We start from the raw sequence: 9,811 nt of genomic DNA on the forward strand, positions 1-9,811 counted from the left end.
CGGAGGAGCTTTTGGACTGTGTGGTTTTGAGGATGACAATATTGTAGTTCAAGGAAGGGCTAAATGATCGCTAAGACCAGGCAGGTACGATAAATCCGAGACTATATCACTTTATTTCGTTATTACAAGGCCTAGTGCATTTCCAGTATTGTTTGTTAGCCTCTGCCAAACAATCCGATGGAGAGAAAACACTGGACAAAGGCTGATGAAGTCCAAACTTTCCGAAGAAAATGGTTTCCATACCGGGTTCAATGAGAAGACCAGGAAATGTTGGGAAAGTTAGTGTCCCAGAAGAAAAATTAAAACGTGAGGATGTCGTAAAGTGATGGTATCAATGACGTCATGTAAATCGACAGCAAAGTTCGCTGAGTTATTGGCCGGGCGATAGCAAACCCTAAACAGAGGGCTCATATGGTACGTATGAGCGTGCGGCCATACCGCTTCAAGGTTAGTTTTGAAGGAGAGATAACAAGCCGGAATATTTTGCGCAATAGCCCGCATAACACCGCCTCCGACGTGTGATTGGCTGTCACAGCGATAAATGGAAAATCTCTGTGAGTCTTCAAATATTTCCCCGTCAGTAATGTTTCACTGCATCCAAGCTTCAGTCGGCGCAGTGATGGCTGAATTGTACGTGCCAGCTATTGGGTCCAGTGATTCTCGCTTGTTACGTATGCTTCTGACATTTGCCAGAAATATAGACTCACTGGACGCTGGTAACAAACTACCACATACCCTCCCGGTCACCTGTGTCAGTGCTTCGCAACTCAAAGTTAGCGCCGCAGGTCGTAGTGTACCTTCAGGTGGTTCACTGGAAGTATATATATATATATATATATATATAATATATATATATATATATATATATATATATATTATATTATATATATATATATATTATATATATATATATAATATATTCGAAGGTCGCAGGTCGCAGGTTCGGTCCCTGCCCGCGGCAAGCTATCTTTTCGTCCACTTTTCTTTCTTCACAATTACCTTACATTTATTACTAAAAAAAAAACATACCCTATACTTTCCTTGGCATTATTGTCTGTTAGTTCTCATTAATATTGTGTATAACAAAGAAAACGAGCCCTTGAAATTAACACTTCTTTCCTTCATTCATAGCGAGGGTCTCGTTCTGGCAGACTTGATGCTTTCAGGTAGTATGCAAGGGATTATTGGCCAGCTGCCAGCTCGTAATAAGTTCACGTGCTACGTGACGCCAACAGGCAGAAAAAGAGTGTTCCACACTCGCCGTCATGGCTACTGGCGGTGCTGACTGACGCTCTCACGTTTAAATGCACACATATACCCTATAAAGTGGACGGGGGGATGGCCGCTGCGGTAGCTCAGTTGGTAGAGCATCGGACGCGTTATTCGAAGGTCGCAGGTTCGGTCCCTGCCCGCGGCAAGCTATCTTTTCGTCCACTTTTCTTTCTTCACAATTACCATACATTTATTACTAAAAACATCCCCTATACTTTCCTTGGCATTATTGTCTGTTAGTTCTCATTAGTATTGTGTATAACAAAGAAAACGAGCCCTTGAAATTAACACTTCTTTCCTTCATTCATAGCGAGAGTCTCGTTCTGGCAGACTTGATGCTTTCAGGTAGTATGCGAGGGATTATTGGTCAGCTGCCAGCTCGTAATAAGTTCACGTGCTACGTGACGCCAACAGGCAGAAAAAGAGTGTTCCACGCTCGCCGTCATGGCTACTGGCGGCGCTGACTGACGCTCCCACGTTTAAATGCACACATATAGCCTTTAGCATGGCACACATACGCCTTTAGCATGGCAGAAATACCGCGACACCGAAAAAGAATTTCAGTCTCTTGCCGTTAAAGCAAAGCGCACATTCTGTTCTTCTACCCTTCCAAACATGTTAAAAAATAATCCGAAAGGATTCTGGAAAACAGTAAACCCACAACCCGCCAAATCGGTCTCGCTACGTGATGAATGTGATTGTGTGATACCTGACTGCACTGTACCCGATGTTCTGAACTCTGCATTTTGTTCTGTTTTCACTGATGAGCAAGACGGCACCTTGCCTGATACTCCATTTCTTGATCATCCACCCGTGTCGGAACTCATTATCACTGCTGCAGGAATTGAAAAAGCTATCGAGTCTCTTAAGTTATCATCATCTGCAGGTGTCGACAACATAAATTCTAAAATACTGAAAAGTACAAAACGTGTATGTAGTGTAATCCTGCAGCGCATCTTTCAGCAGTCACTGACAACTGGAGTGGTGCCACGGGACTGGAAAGTAGGAAAGATCATTCCCGTCCCCAAAAAAGGTACTTCTTTCTCCCCTAACAGCTATCGACCCATCTCACTGACGTGTGTATGTTGCAAACTTATAGAACACGTCATTTACTCACATGTAGCTAAGTTTCTTCTTTCTGTTGACTATTTCCACCATAACCAACACGGTTTCCAAAAAGGCCTTTCATGTGAGACACAATTAGCTTTATTTATAAATGACATTAGCTCCGCCATAGATGTTAACGTACCAGTAGATGCCTTATTTCTCGATTTTGAAAAGGCCTTTGACAAGGTCCCGCACAAAAGACTTTTTTTAAAGCTATCGCGCCTGAATTTTCACCGATTTGTAATTAATTGGATTCAAGATTTTTTGTCCAACAGAAAACAATTTGTCTTTGTAAACAATTACTCTTCTGCGTCATCTCCCGTTAGATCAGGTGTTCCCCAAGGGTCCGTACTTGGCCCTCTGCTCTTTTTGATCTATATCAATGACCTTCCTACAAATATTTCATCTAACATCAGATTATTCGCTGACGACTGTGTCATCTATCGGCCCATTCACAACAGTAACGACACCCTAGCGCTACAATCTGACCTAATTCACGTTGAAGACTGGTGCGCCAAGTGGCTGATGTCACTAAACGTTAATAAAACATCTCTTCTCTGTTTCCATCGAAGGAAAGACTACCACACACCACAATACCTTCTTAACAATTCTCCAATTTCCTCTGTCTCCTCGTATACATACCTTGGCATAGAACTCACCACCGATCTCACTTGGACACCCCACATAACCAATATAGCCAGCAAAGCTAACCGCGTACTCGGTTACCTCCGCCGGAACTTACGCCTAGCACCATCTTCACTAAAACTGCTAGCTTATAACACTCTACTGCGACCCAAGTTAGAATATGCATGTACCATATGGGATCCTCACCAATGTAACCTGATCAAAACATTAGAATCTGTCCGAAATCGTGCAACTAGGCTTATCCTCTCTGACTACTCATACACTAGCAGTATTACGGTGCTTAAATCTCGTATTAATCTTCCGAACCTTGCTCTTCGCCGCAAAGTCGCTCGGCTCAGTCTTTTTCACAAATTTTATCACGCTACCCCTTGTACACCTGCAATCGTTCCAGCTCATCGCCATTCCAGCAGACTCAACCACACCAAATCTGTTCACCCGCCCTATGCTCGGACCGTAGCGCATTCGTCCTCGTTTTTCGTGCGCACGTCAAAGGACTGGAACGCTCTCCCCGCCAGCACCGTGCACCACTCCAGTTCGATACTCTTCAAAGAAGACATTGTAAAACTTGTGCTATGTTAATCTACTGCCCACCCCTCATGTAAAACCCCTTAATAGGGGCCTTTGAGGTATTGGAAATAAATAAATATACCCTATAAAGAGGACGGGGGGATGGCCGCCGCGGTAGCTCAGTTGGTAGAGCATCGGACGCGTTATTCGAAGGTCGCAGGTTCGGTCCCTGCCCGCGGCAAGCTATCTTTTCGTCCACTTTTCTTTCTTCACAATTACCTTACATTTATTACTAAAAAAAAAAAAACATCCCCTATACTTTCCTTGGCATTATTGTCTGTTAGTTCTCATTAATACTGTGTATAACAAAGAAAACGAGCCCTTGAAATTAACACTTCTGTCCTTCATATATATATATATATATATATATATATATATATATATATATATATATATATATAGATATTGTTAACAATGAGCTTGTACCGGCGCTGGAAGTTAGGTGACCCGAGTAAACCTTTGGATATTTCAGCAAGCTTTCTGCCAGCAAGTCCAGTGGTGGTGCAAAAGTGTTCAGTAACAGAAATTTTATTCTCTTTGAATTTGGACCGCAACACGTTTTCTCAAGTTTTAAAGCAAGAAAGCTTTGCAATGAAAACTTTGATGTTGTGAAGCTGCCCAAATGGTCCATGTTTTTAACCTGAACGCGTAAGCGTCGACCGCCGAGTCGATAAGCGCCGTATTGCAGAGCACAGCGGCGAAATGAACGAGAATAAGCGCGCGCGCGCGATGAGCAGTCCTGTGCAGCTGTCTTCTGCCATACGCTGTTCCGGGCACCGGACACCACCCCCGCTTCTTTCGAGCTCCATTATCATCTTCCTTTTTCTCCTTTTCTGAACGCTGCCATCAAGTTTAAAAAAATGTCGAGTGGTTGCGCATGAAATGGGTTCGATATGATATAGACCCGCTGGTTATACGTGTGTATCAGTATTGTTTTTTATTTCTGTTTTCTGTGGTTCACGCAGCACTTTCCTGGGGCAACAAAGATATCTGCCACGGCTTGCCAAAAACAGGACAAAAAGCAGTCGGGGTTGGGTCCGTTTCGTATAAGAGCCTGGCAGACGAAAGCTGCACCGGACTGTTCACTGCGCGCATGCGCGTATTCTGGTCCCTTTCGCCGCTGCGCTCCGTTATACGGCGCTTATCAACTAGGCGGCCGACGCTTGCGCGTTCAGATTTAAAGCATGGGCGGCTGTACACTTTCCCTGTCGGATTCGTACACGTTCATACCGAGCGTAGCAGAAAACACATCAAGCGCTTTCTTCTCACTGACGAATTTTAGCCCGGTTTAGCGTTGTATTTCACGCCTGCAGTGCTCACTCTCTCATTATTTTTTCCTTCCGGTTTCACCATTCCGTTACCCCCGGTGTAAAGCAGCCAGGGAAGCACTAAAAATACTAAAAATTGACGCGTCACCATATGTGGCGTGTTTTTTTTCCTGAGAAAAACGAAACTCAGAAAAACGAAGTTTTTTGCTATTGACAGTATGATCGGCCGGTTCCAACAATTATTTTTGCCAGTGCGCTCATGTCACCAAAATACCTCAAATCTGTATTGCGGCAAAAATTTATATAGCCCACTATCGTTGGTATTCAGCAGTAAAATTTGGATTTGACTCTTTTAGGTTGGAACATTTCAATGACGTCCAAGTCGCAGCGAAAAGAAAAAAAAAGAACGATGTATCAATATTCTGCGACTAATATAACACCATCCTTGTGCTTCCGTCGGTGCCATCGCTTGTTGCATGGGCGTAATGGCGATGACTAGACTAGTAGAGCGAGTGGTCCTTCCAGGCGAAGGGCGCACCATTATGGACTGTCAGCAGCGTTTTCTCGTTCTTGGCATCTATTGAAGTCCTTAAAAATGCTTCATCTCTTCTTCTTCTTCTTCTTAGCTGGTTTTATGTCGCACCGTTTCGGGTACCCAATATCTTCATTTCACTTGTCTTCCATTTTAAGCATACCGTCATGGAGCGAAAGAAGGTGCAAAACTCGAAAAGAAGCACTAAGAAGCAGCAAGAGGTAGGAAAGTCGGCCACTTACTATTTATATTCGACTTTGGCCCCACGCCATCATGTCCTTCAGTAAGTACGAACTCACCGCCCCCCCACCCCCCGCAAAAAACTAAGAAAGAAAACAATAACTAATTGTGGAACGAAAGCACGAAATCAAAGGAACTAGGACAAAAACGAAACATATTGGATGCGGCCATGTTGGTTGTTTTGGTGTCATGAGTGTTGACGCAACGCTGCTTTAATGAATCTGGCTGAGTTCGATTCAAACAGGTGCAGGATTGCGCTCATTTTTTATTCGAAACTGCCTTTTTTAGCCCACATTACAGTCAGAAATTGCCCCATTTTCATTACAATAGTTTTAGATGTTAAAGATACTTAGGCGTGCTTTACGCTCCCGTTAGACTTCGCCCATTTTCGGTTTCTGGATTTGGCTCTTTTAGAAAAAAAAAATGCCACATATAGCTCAAGGAAGGAAGCAGACGGGCGCAATGTGGCGTGTGCGGATGTGCGTGTTGCTTGTGGTGGTGGACCCAGGTATTCATTTTTGGGGGGTCGGTTGCTCCAACGGAGGGTGGGGAGGGGGGGGGGGGGGGAGTTCAACGTAGAAACAAACTAGGATTTATGAAGTTCGAGTTCGTTTGCGTGTTTCTATGTGTGCGTGTATATGTAGGCATACAAAGTGTAAAAATTACTGGGGCGGGGGGGGGGGGGTCTGGCGTTGTATTCCCCGCAAAATAATTAAGCTCAAAATAATTACATTGCAGACATAGTGTTGAATTTATAAAGACTATTTCATATTTGCAAAATCAACGATTCTCGTGCAATTGGATAATTTTAATATTTTGCCATAAGCCATAATAATGAAATGACAAGCTACTCGTCCATAGGAACATATTCGTTTGATACCTGATGACGAAACAACGCAAGGCAAGACTGTTACGACGTGTGAAATTACATATTGTCAAAATAGTATTATTGAAGTCATGCCCGTCGTACGAAGTCTCTAGTGCACTGATCATAGTAATCGTAAGTTTTGCGAGAAAAAAAAAAAGCTGCGAACACAAGATCAGTTCAAAGTCCAAGTGAAATTCAAAGTACAGTGTGTATAGCATCGACATATTTGTGGAACGTTCATATCCCACTTTAATACTTGCTATGAATATGAGACACTCAGTATAATGGCAGGGCAAACAGACAACCTGCACACCCGGCACCGACGTTGTGCAAATTGTCGGTGCCACGGGCTGAGGGGCTTACAGCAGAAGGGCACAAATGCTATCGGGGCTGTGTGTGTCCGCCGAACAACAGCTGCAACCTTTTCTTTCCATGCGTAGTCAATTGGAGCAAACTCAAATTATCATAAGTATTGCTGGCACGTGCTTTACGATGTATTTTGTTTTTTACCACCTCCTTTGAAATCAGGCTTTTGCTTTCATTACAGCGTTGCGCCAATGAGCGTTGCGGCAACTATCCCGGCCCCCCACGTTGCTTCAATTAGCGGGAAATAGGCGCGATGCGCGCTTTGCAGCAATGATCAGCGATAAGATTTTTGCAGTAAGGCAGCTATCATACGCAACATAGAAAAAGAAAATGTTCTACTGTAAAAGCTTTATTTTCTTGAACATTGTTTCGTGCGCACACGAAGGGAACATTCGCGCCTCATAAAGCGCTCAACCGGATCCGTCATTCAGCATTCATTATAAATTTTTTGTTTGAAGCACACCGGAGACGCTGACAAAGTGGACAGCCTCTTTCTTTATCGTAACTTTTCTTGTCAGCGTCTTCGGTGCGCTTCAAGCTAAAAATCCCTGTTGAACTTCGACTAACTAGACCAACTCGCCATCCTGTTGCGCTCTTAACTCCTCGTCCGCCTGGTTTGTTTTACACGTTTTGTTTCTGCTGTTCTTGCTTTTCTAGAGGTGTATAGGGGCAGCTTGCTCTCCCGTCGCAGAGTAAGTAGGAAATCGCTTGTGCATTTTCTTTTGTAAGCACACAGGACGGGCACATGCGGCTGTTCGCCCTGCGTACTTTTATTTTCATTTGGCTTCACGCGTTTTTTTTTTTTTTTTTGGTTATGCTGCTGTAACACTGGTGGGTTTCCATTTCATACGCGGGAAGCGAGCACACATGCTTTGGTCACTGAAACATGACAGAAATAAAAGGATAGCAATACATAACAGAAGACAAGACTGAGCTAGACTGCCGGGAGAGAAGCGTGGAGTCTTCCTTCAAACAGCGACGAAGATTCTTCAGCGTGCGTACGGCGGCTCACATGAGAAGAGGAAAACAGTTGGGTTAATCTTGAAAAATCTGTCAAGTTAGACGTCATGAAGAATCCGGTTCACAGGAGTTTCAGTTTCGTTTAACTCCCTACCAACGTGTAGCTTATTCATACTCCTGGATTTTAGATATTCATTGCAAGACTTAACTTTTTGTTGCGGAGCTGGTGCGCGTACTGGTGAGCGTAAGGGATCTCCTTCAAAGCACCTTTACGTAAATTTTTTTTCCGTAATGCATCACCAATAAATGCATCTTTACTGAGCGCCGGCGAAGCTCCTTCTTTCTGCCCTCATTCAGTCATTGGTGACTTTCCATCGTCGTTAATCTTACGCCCACTGAAGGACGAAGGCCTCTCCCAATGATTTCCAACACACCATTTCTTGTGCTTGTCGATTCCATTTTATGGCTGCGATTTTTGTAATTTTCTCGCTCCACCGAACTTGTCGCCGTCCTCGGCCCCGCTCCCCAACCCTTAGTATGCATTCCGACGCTCCCACTGACCACCGGTCCTTCTCATCACGTCACCTGCCCAGGTGCATTTTTATCTTGTAATGTCTACTAAGATATCAGCTGCTCCTCTTTGTTCTCTGATCCACTCTGCTAACTTCCTATGTCCTGGAGCGGCGCCTATCGTTCTTCGTTCCATCGCACGCTGTGCAGTCATTAATTGTTCTTTGTCATGCTCCCAGTTGCTGCGCCATTTGTTGGAACTGGCGAAGTGCGATAGTTGTACACTCTCTGCTTTAGCGACAGTGCCAAGTTACCTGTCATGAGCTGAAAATGTCTACCGTATGCGCATCAGCCCATCGTTATTGTTCGATGAATTGCCTCTCGTAGAATTTTACGACGCTCAAATGGGTAAATGCCAAAGAAAAAAATAAATCCTACGTGTATTAAAGACACTCCACCCTCCTTTGCCCTCCTACAGAAAAGAAAAAAAGGTCTCTCATTGCTTGTAATGGAACGGGCGGCTGCAATCACTCCGGGCACTACGGCAGTTAGAGGTACTTTGCCGCCTCCTCTTGCCCTGAGCAAGATGGCCTCCGACCACTTTACGAGACTTCACCTTGCCCGATCGGTAGGCATGCGCGACCGCCACTACAGAAGCTTTTTTATAACCTCCTTCAGTGTAGCAAACTGCACGCACGTCTGGTTGACCACCTTGCCTTTCCTCTGCTTGCTTTCTATATTACTCTATTTGCTTTTATTACGACGACCTTCCTGAGGACTCCAATAAAGTTCTTGTCATGTCATGTCATATGCCCTCACTTCCTCTGTAGAGTTCACTAATGCTGCCCACTATGTCCGTAGGCGTTAGAAATTCTACCTTATTTCTTTTATCTGGAGGACCTCTGTAGCCATGGACGTAGTCACTATCGAGCATAGTAACCACATCACCAGCTCTCCTACCTCAAAAAGGTAATTGATGTCGCAGAAGATGCTCAATAATTCCTCAAATAACCTTTCTAAGCTAGATTTCATCGAGTGTGTTAGCGTGTTAAACGTTCCCACTTATGTTCCAAGTGGTATCCCGTTAGTGTTCAGAGAACATTGACGCGATATCGTTGAAAAGCTCGTTTTGCTGAAATTCCGGTGTCGGTGTCAGCGTAGGTGTCGGCGTTACTAGCTTCGAGCGAAAAATCAGCGTTGTCCGTGACCTAAAAATCGAGAAAGTTGCAAATAAAATCTTAGGCTCGAGCGAGAATAACCCAGGCCTTCTGCGTGGCAAGCAGGCGTCCTACCACAGAGCCACGCCTTTGCTTTAGACTGCGTCAGAAAAAAACTATATGAATGCCATGTTGTGGCAGGAGTCTCCTTAACGCATGTAATAATGGGTAGCAGAAGCGTACAATCGCTCCAGGCGTCAAAACATCTGAACTGCGCAACAAGCGGGTGTTTTAAAGGTCCAGCCATTACAAAGGGCTA

Source organism: Rhipicephalus sanguineus, chromosome 1 (genome assembly GCF_013339695.2).
Source record: "Rhipicephalus sanguineus isolate Rsan-2018 chromosome 1, BIME_Rsan_1.4, whole genome shotgun sequence".
In the NCBI taxonomy this organism is placed as follows: domain Eukaryota; kingdom Metazoa; phylum Arthropoda; class Arachnida; order Ixodida; family Ixodidae; genus Rhipicephalus; species Rhipicephalus sanguineus.